The sequence below is a fragment of the Cuculus canorus genome, chromosome Z (assembly GCF_017976375.1).
Source record: "Cuculus canorus isolate bCucCan1 chromosome Z, bCucCan1.pri, whole genome shotgun sequence".
Classification (NCBI taxonomy): Eukaryota; Metazoa; Chordata; class Aves; order Cuculiformes; family Cuculidae; genus Cuculus; species Cuculus canorus.
The window spans coordinates 25,229,920-25,248,419 of NC_071441.1; the positions used below are offsets into that span (position 1 = coordinate 25,229,920).

General features: G+C 40.9%; 1 long non-coding RNA gene across 4 annotated transcripts in view; it reads right to left on the bottom strand.

Moving 5' to 3' along the window:
- Nucleotides 1–18,500, bottom strand: part of LOC128850415 (uncharacterized) — a 51,705-nt gene that overhangs the window by 17,009 nt on the left and 16,196 nt on the right. Inside the window, exons 1-3 of one of the 4 annotated variants that reach the window (XR_008447834.1) lie at nucleotides 15,296–15,458; nucleotides 11,164–11,867; nucleotides 9,533–9,652 (exon numbers count right to left, since the gene is read on the bottom strand). The exons of 1 other annotated variant lie outside the window; for it this stretch is intronic. This is a non-coding gene — a long non-coding RNA (uncharacterized LOC128850415). Of the gene's footprint in view, nucleotides 1–9,532; nucleotides 9,653–11,163; nucleotides 11,868–15,295; nucleotides 15,459–18,500 lie in introns of those variants that run through there. 2 more of the 4 variants (XR_008447833.1, XR_008447835.1) reach the window with 2 other exon arrangements.

An 18,500-nucleotide genomic window follows, 5' to 3' on the forward strand; every position in this document is an offset into this window, starting at 1 on the left:
GAGATGTAGGCTATATTTCCTTGCCAAATTTCTCTCATGGTGATTCCAGATAACCACTGTCAACCCTAAAAGCACTTTGCAAAATAGGTAGTCTACCACTGCTGTAGAAAAATCATGTCACTAGTAGCATTATTGTTAATTTCAGCTATGAAGCAATTGTCATTTTAAGTTACGGATTTTTCCTCATCTCACTCACAGCCTAGAGGAAGTCCGAGCTAAAAGCAAAGCCAAAGGAAAGGACTTCACTCAGAACTGTAGAGTGATGTGAGTTTTCCTCTGAAATTTATGATTGAAATAGCTCTGACTTTGCAAGCCATTTTATCAAAACCTCAAAGGAAGTACTGCATCTGTGGTTGTCAGAGAAGGGTAAGGGGCATATTAGTATCTCTGACATAAGCACATGTGTTTGTACAGTGGAAGAAGCCTGACTTGGTGCCACCATATGCTGTTTACCTTCACAAGGGCTTGCACTGGATAATAGGTAGTAGAAAGGGAAACAATGACTTTCTAATGAACTAAATGCATTGGTGGAGATCAACAAATAAACATAGCAGATTTCACTAATTCTGATAATCAAGTTCATAACGCTAAGTTATCAACTGTGCTACAGAAGTTACTCTCCCTTGCCCTTTACCCAGGAGAAAAGACCACATATTTCTCAATCTACATTCATTAACACAATCGTTTGCAAGTTTAAGGAAGCTCTCTTGACTAAGCTGTTGCTACAAAAGCACTGCCTTCAGTGAAAGTCCCCAGCATTTATTCCATTAAAATTATTCTGAACCTTCAAACACACAGCAGTCAGTGACATTAATGCAAGCCTGGAGCTTGTCGACCTCCTTCGGTGCAGTGACCAGCAGTTCTGATCCAGACCACCAGTACTGCTCTTTGAAGAGACTGGAGGTAGGCAAGAGATGACCTAACAGCTCTGACACATACGCCTGATGACAAGTAATGGATTCAGCTTCTTTGATGTCAACCAAGGTTTGATAAACCCCAACTTAGCCTCTCAGCCAAACAGTCACCATGTGTATACAAGATAGAAATGTACATTTGGCAGGAGGAGAGCATCTGCTCTCTTGTAAAATTCTAAGTATGTTTTCCTGATAAAGGCAGCTTACATTTTCCCCTCAAGTAAATATTATGGTTTCTCTGTGCATTGTAATACAACAGTAATATTACATTTATGCTATTCTTCATGCATCAGATGAAATTAGTCCTGACATAAAGCTTTATGCAGAGAAGTTTCATTATTCGTAGTTACTGAGATGCAGTTTACAAGTGTTAGGCTTACCCTGGTCCCCACAAAACCTGCATCACACTTTTCTCGGAAGTAGTGAAGTGGGATTTTTTCCCACCCACCCAAATTGTGTGTAGTAAAAGAGAGGCAATTGCACTCTCAGAAGAAACTGTAAACACACTTAACACAAGCACCTACTCCTTTGAAATACCTCCTTCTTGATAGTCAGACTCTGCTATTTTTGCTAAGTGTTATGTCAATAGAGAATCTGAAGTATTTCCAAGAGATGGTCTAGAAGAGGCACAAAGACACAGGAATGAGCACTAAGATGTTTTTCCCACGTTTGACAGAACCAAAAGAGCCCCAGTATCTCCTAGCCTGTAGTGGACGACAATTCACCTACCATGGCTAAGGAACCAGATCCAGGGTTTCATGTTGACTGTCTTTGGCTCGGAGATTATTTCTTCAGTCCTGTGGGTTTGCTCTGTAAGGGTCAAAGGCATCACTATGCTTCATACATGGATCCCGTGAAGGGATCTCAAGCACTTGGGCTTTTATGATAGCTAGGCAACCCTGCCTGATGCTGTTACAAATAAGCAAAGCACAGTTTGCTGTGGGTGACATGCACTTAGTATGACATTTTGCTAATATCACCACTGCTTTGAAGTCTCATGTTGCCAGTCATTAATATATAGTGACAAATGCTCATTCAGCAACTTGAAATTAATAAAATTTATCATTTCTTGCCGGTATGTGAAAAGGACTTTCTATACTACTAGGGCAAAGGAAGAAATTGATCACTTGTAAGAGTGATTGTCAGCTAGTTAAGTGATGTTTGTGAAATTTAAAAAACATTATTAAAACTATCTGGATGTAAGGGTGGCATAAAGTGTTCATATGACTTTAATCTTGTTTATGTTTTGACAGCCAAAAGTGGTGACATGTAAACCAGTTATATTTATCATTTTAATATTATTTCAAATTTAATGTTATTTATATTTAGTATTGTGGTAGGTATATATGTAAGATCCTGCTTGTACTCTTTCTTTCCAGTGAAATAAGATCATAGAATCTTAGAGTCATAGAATCATAGAATCACTAGGTTGGAAGGGACTCACTGGGTCGTAGGGTCCAACCATTCCTAACACTCCCTAAACCATGCCCCTCAGCACCTCATCCACGCTCCTTAAACACCTCCAGGGAAGGCGACCCAAACACCTCCCTGGGCAGCCTGTTCCAGTGTCTAATGACCCTTTCTGTGAAAAATTTTTTCCTGATGTCCAGCCTGAACCTCCCCTGGTGGAGCTTCAGGCCATTCCCCCTTGTTCTGTCCCCTGTCACTTGGGAGAAGAGGCCAGCTCCCTCCTCTCCACAACCTCCTTTCAGGTAGTTGTAGAGAGCAATAAGATCTCCCCTCAGCCTCATCTCCTCCAGGCTAAATAACCGCAGCTCTCTCAGCTGATCCGCATAACACTTGTTCTCCAGCCCTTTCACCAGCTTCATTGCTCTTCTCTGGACACGCTCCAGAGCCTCAACATCCTTCTTGTGGTGAGGGGCCCAGAACTGAACACAGTATTCAAGGTGTGGTCTCACCAGTGCCAAGTACAGAGGGAGAATAATCTCCCTGGACCTGCTGGTCACACCGTTTCTGATACAAGCCAAGATGCCATTGGCCTTCTTGGCCACCTGGGCACACTGCTGGCTCATGTTCAGTTGGCTGTCAACCAACACCCCCAGGTCCTTCTCCTCCAGGCAGCTTTCTAGCTAGACTTCTCCTAGTCTGTAGCACTGCACAGGGTTGTTGTGCCCCAAGTGCAGGACCCGGCATTCAGCCTTGTTAAACCTCATGCCATTGGTCTCAGCCCAGCAGTCCAGCCTGTTCAGATCCCTTTGCAGAGCCTCCCTACCCTCCAGCAGATCAACACTTCCACACAGCTTAGTGTCATCTGCAAACTTGCTGAGGGTGCACTCAATGCCTTCATCCAGGTCATTGATAAAGACATTGAACAGGGCTGGACCCAGTACCGAGACCTGAGGAACCCCACTTGTAACTGGCCTCCAGCGGGAGTTAACTCCATTTACCACCACTCTCTGGGCCCGGTCATCCAGCCAGTTTTCAACCCAGGAGAGTGTGTGCCCATTCAGGCTAGAGGCTGACAGTTTCTGAAGCAGAATGCTGTGAGAAACTGTGTCAAAGATCAAGCAAAGCTGTGTTTTTCTGCATGAAAACTCACATAAAAATGATAACCAACTCTCTTCAAATTGTTTTCACTAAGGAATACCTTCCATTCCATACTCCAACTTAAATATTTACCTGATAATTTGAATTAGCGTTTTCATACTAAGGATTTGTTGGATACTTCATTTGGAAAGGTTCATTAAATTGAAAGAGTAACATACATTTCCCACTCCCATTTAAAGGGAACAATTATTGCACTTTCATTCAGTGGGTGAGAATAGATTTTGAATGCTCTAGGCTAATGCTTAGATTTGTCTTTATTTATGAAACAGATTGGCTTTATTCAGGAAAGGCCAGTCACAATAGTATGACTACCTTGTGATTATAGTTAGAACACTGATTTCACCTATGCGTGATACACCAGCAGAATCAGACCCAATGTTTAGAATTGTTTTGTGTCCCACTAACCACATTTTTCCCCTATTTGTGAGTGGGCTTCACGACAGCTACAAGGCCAATTTAATTTTTTTTAACTGTCCTTCTAATTAAATTTGGTTTTAATAGAAGAGAAAAAATGCAAATGGAGAAAAACAATCTTTCTTGGTTTGCCCACCCACAAGGTACAAGTTTTTAGAATTTAGGATAAGGAAGAGCATGCTGGCTTGATTCCGGTTACTTGAGTTATAGAGGGAATATTCATCTCCAAAATAGCTTTCATGGTTATTACTCACCAATTGACACAAATTAAGAGCAGATTGCTTTTCATTCTTTTTCTTCTTTTCTCAGGCCTCTAATTTAATATTCCTGCTATAGCTTTCCCATCTTATTTCTCACCACACTCACTTTCTTTCACTCTGGATTTTCTTCCTTCTTCAGTGCTCATAAGTTTGATTCGGAGTTTGAGTGTGACTGATAGAAAATAATGTTTACAAATTTAATTGTGTGATGTAAGAGTTGGAAAGGATTTTCAAGATTACATACCTAAGTTCTGATTTGTCTTTGTGTGATTGTTAGAGAACACTCAGATAATTCTATAGAAAAGAAAAAAATAGGCTTTCTGTAGCTTTCTGTTTACTAAGAAAAAAATAAAGGAGTTTAATTTCTTCCAAATATCCACCTTCCATAAGTTACAGCAGTATGAAAAAGGAAAAAGTTTGGTAGATATACAAACCCCAAAGCTTTTAAGACAGAGCGAGGCAATGTTAACACATCTCTAAGAGGATTTGTTTTAAATATTGGGTTCCTGGAAAAATCCTGGTTTTGTTCCAGCTTTCCTGCTATAAAAAATTAATAAAAATTCACCTCATCCCATTCATCTCACATACCAGGAGGCCTTCCTCTTCATTGCTCTTCTCCCGGCAATCCGAAAGGCATGTGAAGTGTAAGAGGGTGTAGACTTACAGAGGAAGGAACACAAGATGGGAAGTTCAGGTCTGTCAATGTGAGAGGATAAATAGGCTATTGTAATTAATAATGTGTTACTTAATATTTTTTAACAGCAACTGCTTCCCTCACTACTTAAATATCTTTCATTGTAAGTTAATCAGGTTTTCAACATTGAGCTAGAACAAAGAACGCAGGTACTAGAACTTGTAATATAGGATCTATAAAAGCCTTGCAGGCATTGATGAATAGCAGCTTGTAAAGGGGTGGCTCAACTCATTTATTTCTCTAGGACTTGACAGTTTAAATAAAATATACAAATAAGACTGTTAATGTTCAATGGCAGTGAAGAGTCCAAGCCTGCTCTAGGACAAAGGAACACCAGAGGACTGTTTCTGTTGATGGGCCACTTAGAAAAGTTGTTCTGCAATCACATGTATATAATAAAATAAACACATCAAAGTATTGATCGGTTATTTTCTAAATGGTTGTTAAGAGTTGATGAGAAGGGAAATGTTGTGGACTTCGATTAAGCAAAAACAGAAATTTCAGTAGATTTGGCAGATTGTTGAGGAATGGCTTTGTATAATGGTTTGGAACCATTTAGGATTAGATATTACAGATCTTCACATTCCCAGGTGATCAGGCCCAGACAGCATGGCTTTAGGAAAGGCAGGTCCTGCCTGACAAACCTTATCTCTTAAGGCAAGGTGACTCACTTAGGGAGGGAAAGGCTGTCGATGTTTTCTGCCTAGATATCAGTAAAGCCTTTGACACCATTTCCCACAGCACTCTCCTGGAAAAATTGGTTGCTCATGGCTTGGACAGGTGTTCTCTTTGCTGGGCAAAAACTGCCTGCATGGCCAGGGCCTGAGAGTTTTGGTGAAAGAAGTGAAATCTATTTGGTGGCCAGTCACAAGTGATGTTTCCCAGGGCTCTGTGTTGGGGCCAATTCTCTTTAATATCTTTATTGATGGTGTGGACTAGGGGATTGTGTGCAGTAAGTTTGTAAGTTTGTGGATGACACTAAGCTGGGTGGTAGTGTTGATCTGCTCGAGGGAAGGAAGGCTGTACAGAGAAATCTGGACAGGCTGGATTGATAGGTCAACAACAACTGTCTAACAAGGCTAAGTGTCAGGTCCTGCACTTGGGCTACAAAAACCCCTCAAAATCCTTCAGGCTTGGGGAAGAGTAGCTAGAAGGCTGCATGACAGAAAAGGAGCTGGGTGTTCTGTTTAACAGCTGGCTGAACATGAGCCATTGGGGTGCCCAGGTGGCCAAGAAGGCCCACAATATCCTGGCTTGTATCAGGAATACTGTAGGCAGCACAAGTAGGGAAGTGATCATTCTTCTGTGCTCAGTGCTGGTGAAGCCACACTTTGAATACTGTGTTCAGTTTTGGGCCTCTCACTACAAGAAAGATATTGAGGTGCTGGAGCACATCCAAAGAAGGGCAATGAAGCTGGTGAAGGGCCTGGAGAACAAGTCTTATGAGAAATAGCTGAGGGAACTGGAGTTGTTTAGCCTAGAGGAAAGGAGGCTGAGGGGAGACCTTATCAATCTCTGCAATTACTGGAAAGGAGGCTGTAGTGAGGTGGGTGTTTGTCTCTTTCTGTAAGTAACAATTGTTAGGATGAAATGAAATGGCCTCAAGTTGTGCCAGAGGAGGTTTAGGCTAGATATCAGGAATTTCTTTTTGCAGAAAGGGTTGTCGGGTGTTGGAACAGGCTGCCTAGGGAGGTGATTGAGTCACCATCCCTGGAGGTAATTAAAAGATGTGTAGATGTGGCACTTTGGGACATGGTTTAGTGGTGGACTTGGCAGTGTTAAGCTCACAGATGGACTCAACAATCTGAAAGGCCTTTTCCAACTGAAATGATTCTGTTATTAGGTTAGCAAAAGCCATAATATCAGGAACATGCTGTAAAAAAGCCTACAGTTTCATAGCAATGATCAGACATGAATTGCATCTAACAGGCAATTAGTTACAGTTTAGTGTGACAAATATACTTTTGTCTCTAGATCAAGTCATCAGCTTCTTTCACTTTGTTTTCCTCATTACAAATGACGAAGAAGTAAGTGAAAAAATAAAATGCAAAGGGACAAGCTAGGCACAATTGCCATGTCTGTGCCATGCTCAGTTGAAATCCCTCAGCAGACTCTCTTGCATCATATAAGTTATTTGCATGCCCCTGGGAGTCTCATTTACCCCTTATTCCTCTCTGTAAATTAATGCAGTTGTTTGTTTTGTGAACAGCATGCCGTTAGTTTCTACAGTTGTTTGCCGGTTGAAAGACTGTTACGTTTAGAAATACATTATAGCAAGAGGACTATTCTCTGAAGTGACATCCACAGCTAAAACTTGTATGAGGAAGAAGGGGACTGAAAAACCCAGCCTTTCATGACAGTGTCTAGGACAGGGTCAATTTTCTTTCAGGAAGGACCCTAGTTAGGGCTATTTATACTAGCATTCAGTCTTTACTGATCACCTCCCTCATAAAATTGGCCTGTCTCTGCATATTAATGAAGTATTTTATTTCTCTGGACTCCTTATGAAAGGACAAGACACTGATCATTCCCAGGAATTGCATTACTACTATTCAGCTCCCACCTCTCCCATTAAGTACTCTCAGGCCACTAGGTCTGTGGTTAACACTACCATAAATTTTCCAGGGGAAAAACGACAGCAAGAACAGACTTCTGGAGAGAAAGAAATTTGCTATAGCTAATGTCTAGGCTTACACCCCGCATCCGTCAACCCCTTTCATCTTCAGAAAACTTCACTAGCTGATGAAAACCTCTTTGCACAAGGGATGGTACTAAGGTCAGAAAGGGATCCGTGAAGCAAGTGTCACAACAGCTTTTGGTAGAGATAGTGCTGGATTAAGAAGAGAAAATGTAATACTAATACAAATCAATAGATTCAAAAGTACTGAACAGCACTGGTGAAAGACCTTACAACTGTTTTCTCAGATAGTTTTACAACCTGCTGAGGGAACTGTATGTTAAAAAGTCTCAAAAAACTAGGTTTAACAGCTCAGCCTATCTTGTCTTCCTCTTGTATAATAACCAGATTTTTTTTCAGGGTGGCACCTTTCTCAGACAAAAGTAGTTGTGCCTGTGTCAGCCTTCTGCAATAACTTTCCACGTACGATACCTGGTGTTGAAGAGACATGGTCCAGACCCAGAAATAAAGACACCTGAGCCAATCGGTAGTAGGCCTAATGAGCCCAGACAAAACCCCAAGTTAATTCTGTTTTCATGCTTTTAGGACCCAGGCAATCATGCCTGCATTATGTTGCTGCACCAGCTCCCTTCCAGCCCTGCTCCACTGTGTTACACAGATTCCCTCTGCAAGCATTCTCCATTATACCTATGTATTGTAAGCTGTTGAGACAGTGGAAGGGGAAGGACTTCTTCTTTTTTGTCCCTGTGTAATTGAGTTTAGAATCCTTAAAATCTTTGATGGATTGTGTCTCACAGGATTACAGTAAATAACTGCATAATGGCATAATAGGCAACACATTTGAGTTGTAGAGGCAAATTTTTCTAGTTGTAGAAAGTATTTGGAAAACTATGAAAACTAAAGGGTGCATTTGTACTGAAAACCTAATTCAAAAGTTACAAAAATCCAGTATCCCAAGTACTAGATAAAAATATGCAATTAACATGACAAATAAAAACTGAAGCCCTTTCTCCTCCCACTCATTCAAGGGTAATAATTCTTAAAATAGTTTCAAAAAATGTTGAGGCTCATTTGTGAGAGATAAGGAGAGAACAAAGAGAATAGCTGTTACTTCCTTTCTCCAAACTCTTTGTCATGCAAAGAATTGAGCTCCAAAATGGTTTCCCCTGTGATGGAGAGTTTGTGCTGGTGTGCTGGTCCTCCTTGGGCAGCTCTTCCAGTAAGCAAGTCTTTTTCACAGTAGTACAAAGGAGCAGCTGCTTCTGCTACAGCAGCAGCCAGAGCAGTGAATGAACTCATGTAAAATTTCTGTCATATTCAGGCTTTGCTCTGCATCCTCTGGGCTGTCACTTCTCAAGTTAGTTGCTGGCCTTGGATGGACTGACTTAGGTGCTGCTCATGCAAAATCAGTCCTGAAAGGACCCACAAAGCAAGTAAATACAGGTTGATGTACAGAGAGTGTTTATTGTTTTATGAGGGGGAAGAGGGAGGCTATGATCTGAGGCAGAGCTCAAAGGTGAAGGCAGGCCTCCTGACACCAAGCCCTGACCACAGTCACCATCTCTGCCTCCTCAGCAGAGCTGCAAGCCTCCAACTCATACCAAGGCTGTGGGTGTACTCTGTGCTTCCAGCGTCTGACTGCTCTCAGCACAGAAACCACAACACCCGTAACGTTTTCTCAGGTGTTCTGTGGTCTGCCCAAGTTAAGTAATTTCTCTCATGACCATGAAAACAGCAACGTAGTTTGAGAGCAATCACTACCTCTGCCTAATGCCACCTTTCAAGGTCGAGTTTGAGACAGAGAAGAGAAAAACTGACTTCTCTGAAGAAGTGCGGGCTGGCAGGTGTGTGATGTCATACACTTCAGTGGTGAGGGCCAGAGGTGGCACACAGCAAAACATACAAGAAGTGGCAAGGGGGGGAAAAAGGGGATGACAAGTTTAGATTTGTGAAGCGTCCTTGACTTTCTTGAGGCAACATGCAATTTTGCAGCTTGACTATACCACCTGTAGAAATGCCTCGCTTTGAATAGTCATCTACTTACCATGAATAAAGCTTAAATCTTCTTAAATTTCACCTTATCTTTCACAGTTTTCTTATGTTCGTAAGCAACAAAATAGTTTGCCAGGAGTAGAAAAGCAGGTAAGCTCGCTTTGTAATGTTCCTGATTTAAGCAGTAGAACGGAAGTCATTGAGAATTTGTCCACGTTAAACACAAGCAAATTCTGTTCATCTGTGCTTGTCCTCCATCATACTAACGACTCCATACTAGAAATCTATTATATTCAAAAACACTTTGAAATGAAAGAAAAAATGTCAAAGCAACCACACTGGATGAATGCCAGTACACAGTGTTATAGACATGCAAAACCAGTTTATACAGAATTTCTTTCCTTTCTACGTGGAGGCCCCATAGTACTACTGGGAGCTCTGATCAGTAGCATACTTTGTACTTCACTGACTGGGATTTTCTCTGTCTATGTTATTAATGGTAAGTAGTTGGTAAATGTGTAAATCATTGCATATTGAGATAATAAGAACAGTACCCACTGTGGTATTATGAATCTCTAAAATTGATTCTTGAACTAGCTGACATGTAGTCTAGGGTTGCTTGTTCAGGCTTAATTTGACTTATCAGCTATGATACCATCTGTATTTGAAGAGAAACAGCTGCATTTTCAGCTACTAAAGCTGACTTGAGCACTTAATAAAAGAGACCAGTTGAATCAACACAGATACAATCTCTTTCATATTCATTAACTGTCTCAGCTGAAAAATGTTCCAAAGCAAATAAATGAAGCAAAACCAAGCAATAATACAAGTGTAGCATTTCAGTGAATGGAAAATTTTCTGTTTCTGAAACCAATGAGACTCTTCGCCACCCCAGAGACAGAAAACTTTTGATCCAGGCATGTAAATGACAAATGGGCTCCTAGAGGCCTTATAAAGAAAAATGTTACTCCTTACGTCTGTGCGCTGCTCCCTGACACCTAGACCTTCTAGGGCACAGGCTAGGAGCCCACAAAAGAACACTAGTTCTTTGTGCTCTGTCCCATCTGAGGAGGCTGGGACGTGCAGAGGGCAGGTGGTGCTACGCCATGTACTACCATGGGCCTGCCAGGGTCCACTGCGCTGCTGGGGAGTGACTGCTTCCTACTTGGTCGTCCGTCCACATGAGCACAAATGGGTAGAACCATAGAATCATGGAACAATTTGTGTTGGAAAAGACCTTTAAAGCTCATTTATTCCCCACCCCTCCTGCAATAAGCAGGGACATCTTCAATTAGATTGGGTTGCTTGGAGCCCCATCCACCCTGACTTGGCATGTTTCCAGGGATGGATCACCTACTACCCCTCTAGACAGCATGTTCAAATGGTATACCACCCTCACTGTAAAATATTTCTTCCTTATATGTAGTCTAAATGTACCCTTATTTAGTTTAAAACCATTACCCTTTGTCCTGTTACAAAAGACCCTGCTAAAGTTTGTCCCCACCTTTCTTGTAGGCTCCGTTTAAGTACTGAAAGGCTACAATAAGATCTCCCTGGAGACTTCTCTTCTGCAGGCTGAACAACCCCAAATCTCTCAGTCTTTTCCTGCAGGAGATGTTTTCCACTCCTGTGATCATTTTTGTGGCCCTCCTCCAGACTCATTCCAATAGGCCCCTGTCTTACCTGTGCTGAGAACTCCAGAGCCTGATGCGAGGATCCAGGTTGTGTTTCACCAGGGCAGAGTAGAGGGGCAGAATAATTTCCCTCCACCTGCTGGTCACACTTCTTTTGATGCAGCCCTGCATACAGTTGGTCTTCTTGCATGTGAGTGCACATTGTTATCTCATATCCAGGTTTTCGTCCACCAACTGCACAGGCAGTATCCAAGTACTTTGTCCAGCAACAGCCTTCCTGCTCCAGGCTCAGGACTCCCAGTTCAGGGCCTCAGCTCTCGTTGTTAGACTGTTGAACGCAGCTTCGTTTATTTCAGACTTTGTTTTAGGGGAAAGTTATTAGTTTGAGTTTTATGGAAAGGACTGCTCTTTCATCTGATTGCATTTGACTGGAAGTTATATACAAGTGCCCCCCAGAGAGAGCAATAAAAGTTCAGGCCCAGAAGAGGTAGTTTTGCTAGCTCCTGTTTTGGTCTTTTGCCCGCTGAATGCTGGAGTCCGTGATGGAATCTCATACATGCATATACACTCTCCTGTGGGCTGTGCTGCTCATTTCAGAGGATGTCTTGCAGGTTTTCAGGCAGAACTGCAGCTGAGGGAGACAAGAAGGGACCGGCCTTGCAGTTCAGCCCCTCTGATGTTCAGCAGTCTGGAAGTGTGGCTCCCCTGGCCACTGCCACATGTTTTACCTCTCAGGAAAAGCTCTTCCACAAGCTTAATTTAAGAAATATTAAATCAATTAATTTTATTGTTGTCTCCAGTCTAGTGTACTTTGGCCAAAATTAATCACGGTATCAAAAGACAAGTTAGTTTAAAATTATGTCTGGACCCAGGCTTTGAAATCACAGACAGTCCCACACCATTATCTACCAAGTGCCAAGCAGGCACTTTGGAAGTGCTGAGGAAAGAAATCTTCATTAATATGCTCTATTTTCACTATTACTACTTTTGCCTGTGCTGAAGAGACATAATGCAGATGATAAGCTCCCTCTGAGTAGCTGAGATCCCTGGGCAAACCTCTCCAGGTAGCTAGCCAACAGCTTCTCAAAGTTTTGCATGTGGTGCTGACATATGGCACAAACAACCTGAATCCATCTTCCCATAAAACATGCTAGAAAAATGCAGACCCTCCATGGGTCTTTTCCAAGCCTGGATGATGCTTCAGTAAAGTTATCTGCACCAACCCACTTCACCACAGGAGACAGCCAAGACAGAGGGAATGAGGGGCATTTTTGTTTGTCTTCTAAAGACACCTTTCACCAAACACTGAACACAACAGACGTGTTGACAAAGCTTCTTTTCCCAAACGGCTTCATAGAATGAATGTATGGAGTTCCCCAGAGAAATAAAGCTTTCAGTAGTATTTTTGTGTCTTACCCTACGTGGGACAGAAATCCTAAATAACGAAGTGTCAAAACAAGACAAATATGGCAATCTGTTTGCTCAAGCAAGGATGGACAAAGCACAGCCTCCTACACCATGAACTTGTTAAGCATAGCCTGAAACCTTGCTCATCTGCATCTTTCCTCTCACAGTGTTTACCTGGCCTACTTAAAAATCTTTCTAATTTCAAATTCTGATGGGATATTTTTGTTTTTCTTTTTTAAATACAGTTGGCAGAATTCTTTCTCCAAGGACAGTGTAGATAATCCAGCAGGATGTTGACACAAACAGCAGCATGTTTTGGCTGATTGGAGACCTTAGAGAGTATAGTTTCCACTTCAAGTCACAGGATCTGGTGGGAATTATATGAAGCATACTAGCAAAGCCAGGCTATGTCTTTACTGAGCATTTTAATTCAGTATCCTCAAATTAATGAGACACAGGGGAGAATCCTTATTTTGCAAACATGACATGTTATTCAGCTTATGATACAAGATACATACTCAGCCTTTAAATTCAGTTAAGAAGTAGAGATTGACTGCAGACTGCTCAGCTGGAAATCTAGAATTTTTAATAGAGAAAAATAAACAGTTTCTCTACATATACTGTATCACTTTCATGTAACACACAGTATATCTTTATAAATGAAATTATAATAATCTATTGTATCTTTGTTTACACAAGTAATTTAAGACAGAAATATCCTTTCAATTCAGACATTCCAATTGGAGAGTCTTGTGAGCTACTACTAAGTTTAGCAGGAACTGATTTCTGGTAACATCTGTGGCAGCTACCACATAGAAATTAAAAAGAGGTGGAATTTAAATGCACAGGTACAGGAAAATACGTACATGGTTACAGGGAATGGACTTGAATTGAAAAGCTGCACAGCTTTTGAATCTGTGAATCTGTGCTACTGCAGGGGAGGCTTAATGAAGCCTGAAGAAAAGAAATTGCAATGGCTTATTGTTCAACTACCTCTCTTTCTCCTACTTTTGGAAGAATAGAAGCAAGATCTTACTCCACTCCTGACAGACCTGAGATGACACTTGTCAGCACCTCAGCACGGAACTCATCACAGGCAGTTAAAAACTCTAGCTATCCAGAAATCCATGTCATAGATCACCCCTTAAGTGATGAGACAAACTGCCATCTACTCAGGGTAAAAGGATGTGGGACAGAAAGAAAACATGAACATCTGCAAAGGAAAGACTAAAATTATTTTGTGCATGTTGTAGCTGTGGCACTTAGAGGGACCACACTGAGAATTGTGTTCTCAGGTAGAACCCAATACCTGGACACTGATGTCCCTAGCAAAAGCTGTACACCAGGCAGACTGGTATTAATAACCAGCGTGTGGTTGAGGTAGAATTCATAATTCCTTCATAATTCCTTGATCTCTTATCAGAAAGTTATGATCAGTGCACTCCAGAGACCCCTCCTGGATTGCTTATACCCTGTGGGGTTGTCCCTCCAGCAGTAACCAGGGTGGCTGAAGTGCTCTGTGAAGGACCTGCGAATGTGTGGTTTCTTGCACATATCTGAAAAAGCCTCAACTATTAACACTTCCAGCTTACGTGGTGTGCAGCAGCCACTACAACGTAGCTCACATGTTGTGTGCTAACTAATCCTGACCCATAAGCTCTCAGCTGGCTCACAGCATATCCCATGGCAGAGCTCCATCCATTCCCACCACTCTCTCACAGAAAGGAGTTGCATAAACTACTCGCTTTCCTTGCTTGTCCCTCTAAAAAGCCTGTAGTCGTACATGGCAGTACTCCTGTCATGTGGACTATTCCACCACATCTCCATGATCCCAGTGAAACTGTAAACTTGCAGATGCAGACAGATCTCTTAATCCCACCTGTGTATCCCTCAGGCTGTAGGTGTTAGTGTATGGACACTTCTGATCGGCACCCAGTTGTGCTTGTTTCCCTGAAAGGATATGGTAGATTTGCTATGGTGTTTAGACTGAAAGCCCTAACAGGCAAGTGTTCTGCTGATGCAGCACAGGCTGGACAGAGTCATTAAAATCAGACAATTAACATTTTCCATTTCAGCAATGGAATATTACTATGGACCTCCCTAGCAAACACATGTATATATGCACAAACTTGTAAAAAATAAATCACACTTCAGCTACAAATACCAATTTGTAATAATGACAGCTAGCACACTAAAGAAGAGTTAAGGCTAGCTGCCTCTGGTAACATTCAGTATGTTTGCCTCAAAAATAAATTATTTGGGCTTTAGTGAGTGTTTCAGAAAAACTCAATGTAATTTATTCCCTAGATGTAATAATTTTGTGTATTTGTTATAGTTTCATGTGATGAGAAAGACTGTTTAGAAATACTCACCTGATGTGTCTTACATCCCTAATGAAACTAATGGTGCAGTCAAGAAATAAATTTACTTTCGTTTTTGCATCAGTAATATTTCATGTGGTCTGTTGCTTTTTTGCTTTCTTGGAGAGGGCCAAACACCTGCCTGCCAATGGGAAGTGAATTAATTCCTTGTTTCCTCTACTTGTGCATGCAGCTTTTGCTTTTATCTGTCAAGCTGTCTTTATCTCAACCCATGACTTTTCTCACTTTTACCCCTCCAACACACTCATCTTTTCACTTTTCAGGCTTTTCATTTTTCAGCCAACTGCATTAAATTAAAAAGAAGGAAACAGAAAAAATCCAGACTTCTGTATTTTGCAGCTATGTTCTGATATTAATCTGGTATTAATTAAAAATAACAACCCTACAACTTACCAGGTTTAAATGACTGTGGATTAAAACAACAATGTCCACTGGCATTCTATCTAGCCTATTACATCTTATAAATATATCCCATCCCTTGCTGTGGTGTGTAAGTCTTGGGGATTGTTAGAAACTTCAGCAAATCCGTCAACTGCATACAAAATCTGGAAAATACAAAATCTGGAAAACAAGATGTTACCTAAAGGGATAGAAAAACGTTTTGGATCTCAAATAGAAAAAACAAAAACACAGCACATGCCATCTTATTCACTCCTTATTAGTCTCTTATTAGTTTCGTTATCCAAATATTCTTTAAGGTTTCTGGTTTTTGTCAGAGCCATCACCGAGTGAGACTAGCTACACTTAACTAAGGGCTGATTTGTCCTCAAATAACACAGTAGGAAAGATGTAAACTGAAAAAGCTGCATTGCAAGAGGAAATATGAAAGATAAAATCTCTGGAAAATAAGAGATGATTAGTATGCTATTAGTAAGCTAAAAGACTTTGTCCCAACATTGCTGACACCAGCTATACTGTGACATCAGTCTCTAAACCATGAAAGGCAGTACACATGGCACAGTTTAAATCACAAAGTTTGTTTAGGTATTCAGAGTTCCTACATAAGATATTTAAGTTTATAGCGTAACCACTTTTAAGAAAACTGACTGAAGAGACAACATTTTTACTGTTGGGTTTTGCTGGTTTGTTTTTTTTCTTTTATATAGTAGTGTTTGGTTTTCATGTATGTACAAAGAAGGGAAAGAGCTCAACAGAAAAACTATTCAAACAAAAGCATGAAGCATAGGATTAGGACACTCTAAATCCTCTGCTTCAGGTTCATTTCTTTTCATGGTAAATTTAACTAAATATTTCTCCCTCACCCTGTCATGCCTCCTTGTCTTCTAGCCTGGTTCTTCAGTTACCACACTTGAGTTATGCCAGTAGAAATGTTTGAGGAAGCTCATTGTGAACTAGACTTGCCACCTCCACATAAAGACCTCCGACAGGTGGTAGAAGAAGTTAAATTTAAGTGCTTATACAAGTCTAAGCACTAGCATCTAAAAAGCATCCTGCCTTTTAAATTGTTCTTTGGGGAAGTTATTTCTTCCTTTTGAGACTGATGAGCAATTGGAAGAAAAGCAGTAGAGTTATTTATACTGCTTTATAAAGCTGAGACTGTATAATCATGCTCATTCTACTTACACAGATAAAGGGGCCAGATAATTAAGCCCAAGTGTCTTCTGAAAATAGGTTCTAGAACAACTCAAAGCTTACTGCAAAAAAATTACTTTGAATTTGAGGTCCTGCCCAGTTACCATTGACCTGTTAAATCCCCACAAAGAGATCCACAGCACATGCTCCCTGCTGTATTTACATGTGGTAGAACCAGTGTGCAAGAGCTAAGTCATAAGATGGCACTGTTCTCTTTACAGGAATTTCATTCGCAGGATAAATTTGAGTTTGCTGACAACCTGGAAAGCTTCACCTCTGCAAAATCTTGTCTCATGAAAAGACAAGTAGTTTTTTTCCTGATTAGTTTTGGTAGAGAGAAAAAATCCTGATGCCTTTATCTCCACACAGTATCTGGAATAGAACTACAGAGTAAAACTTCAGAATACTGTTGTAATCAAATATAGGTACCCCTGTATAATTTCAGTAATTTTATAAAAATAACAATTTTTTCAGCCCCTGTCATAATCAAGTATTTTCACGGACTGGGTGTCTGCACACTTCTCTGATCTCTCAGGCACTTCCTACAATCCCTGAGTACCAAAACTCGTTAAGTTTTCCTTACCATTCTCTCTACTGCACTGAGACATCTGCAGACTTATGTTTCTTATTGCCACAACAACACAAGAATGATTTTCTTCTCTTGTGCCTGCTATCTGAATGTTCTGTTTGGATGCTAAGCTAGTCAAAACTGCTTGATAACCAGCTGAAATTTTCCACTTCCCTGAAAACTTGAAAATATGTAAAATACTTTAAAATAATCCATGTATATGTTTATATAATTGAAAAGACTTCCCTTATTACAAATTCCCAAGAAAAATATTTAGCAAATTATTGAGGACAGTTCAGTAACCAGTGAACACAGACGTGAGACATGAATGATGTTTACTAGGGAGAAACTTCTTTGCTTAGCTTAGCTAATTAATATTTGTACAACACAAATTTTCTTCTCTCCTTTTTTTTTCATCCACTCCTGTGTCCTCGGGGTTTGGTGGTATAGTACAGCCAGACAAGGCTTCACCTTATTTTGAAAAGCATGATTTTCTAGGAGATGGGGAGAGATCACAGTCAACCATGTTTGCTTCCCGATAAGCTCATCATAAGGCTCCCAGCATCACTTGCGACTGTTCAACTTTGAGCACCTGGAAGGAGTTTAAAGACATAAACAGTCGCAAGTTGTATTTAATCTCACAGACTTGCCAGAGGAAACTTATCTGTGTGTCTTGCCATGGCAGGATTTCTTTCTGAGGGTTTGTTAAACATCCCACAGTCCTGTGAAAGTATGAAGACTCACGGCATTGACAGCAGACCTCTTAATACCAGTAATCAATCACCTCTTTCACTATGCATGGACAGCAGCTGACTTGCTAAGTGATACTTGAATGTAAAGTCAGAAAGTGTTTCAGGCTCATGTAGATCTTAAGACACATGCCATAGAAAAATGCCTATGCCTACTTTACCAAGGCAACGGTTCTGCTTTGGGAATTACGTGACAAACAACCAGTCACTGATTCTGGAGTCTGTATAATTGCAGTGAAAAAAAGTGGCTTGTTTATAGTAGGTGTCTGAATTTAAGAATAATTTGCAGTGAGTCAGGCTGTGAAAATATTGGTAACCCACCACTCCAGAAAACATTCTGCTGTCTTCAGACCTGAAGAGTTAGAGCACTAATGCTTGCACTAAGAGTGCCTATTTTACCAACAGAAAGAGACAGCATAAATTTCAACCTGTTCGAGTGTGAGCAGTGATCTCCAAGATGTCAGTCAACATAGATAATCAGACGCTAATGAGGGCTTGATCTCCTCATGAAGCAAAAAAGAATATTTCCTGGTGATAGCAGTGATGTAACTGTGCTCGCACAAAGCAAAGATGTGCTCAGAGCAGAGCAATCTCATCACAAGCTATTTGTCAAATCAGCAAGCATTCTGCCTAAGGTAGGCTTAGCGTACCGTCACTGTTGGCACTGCAGATTTCTTATTTCTTTACA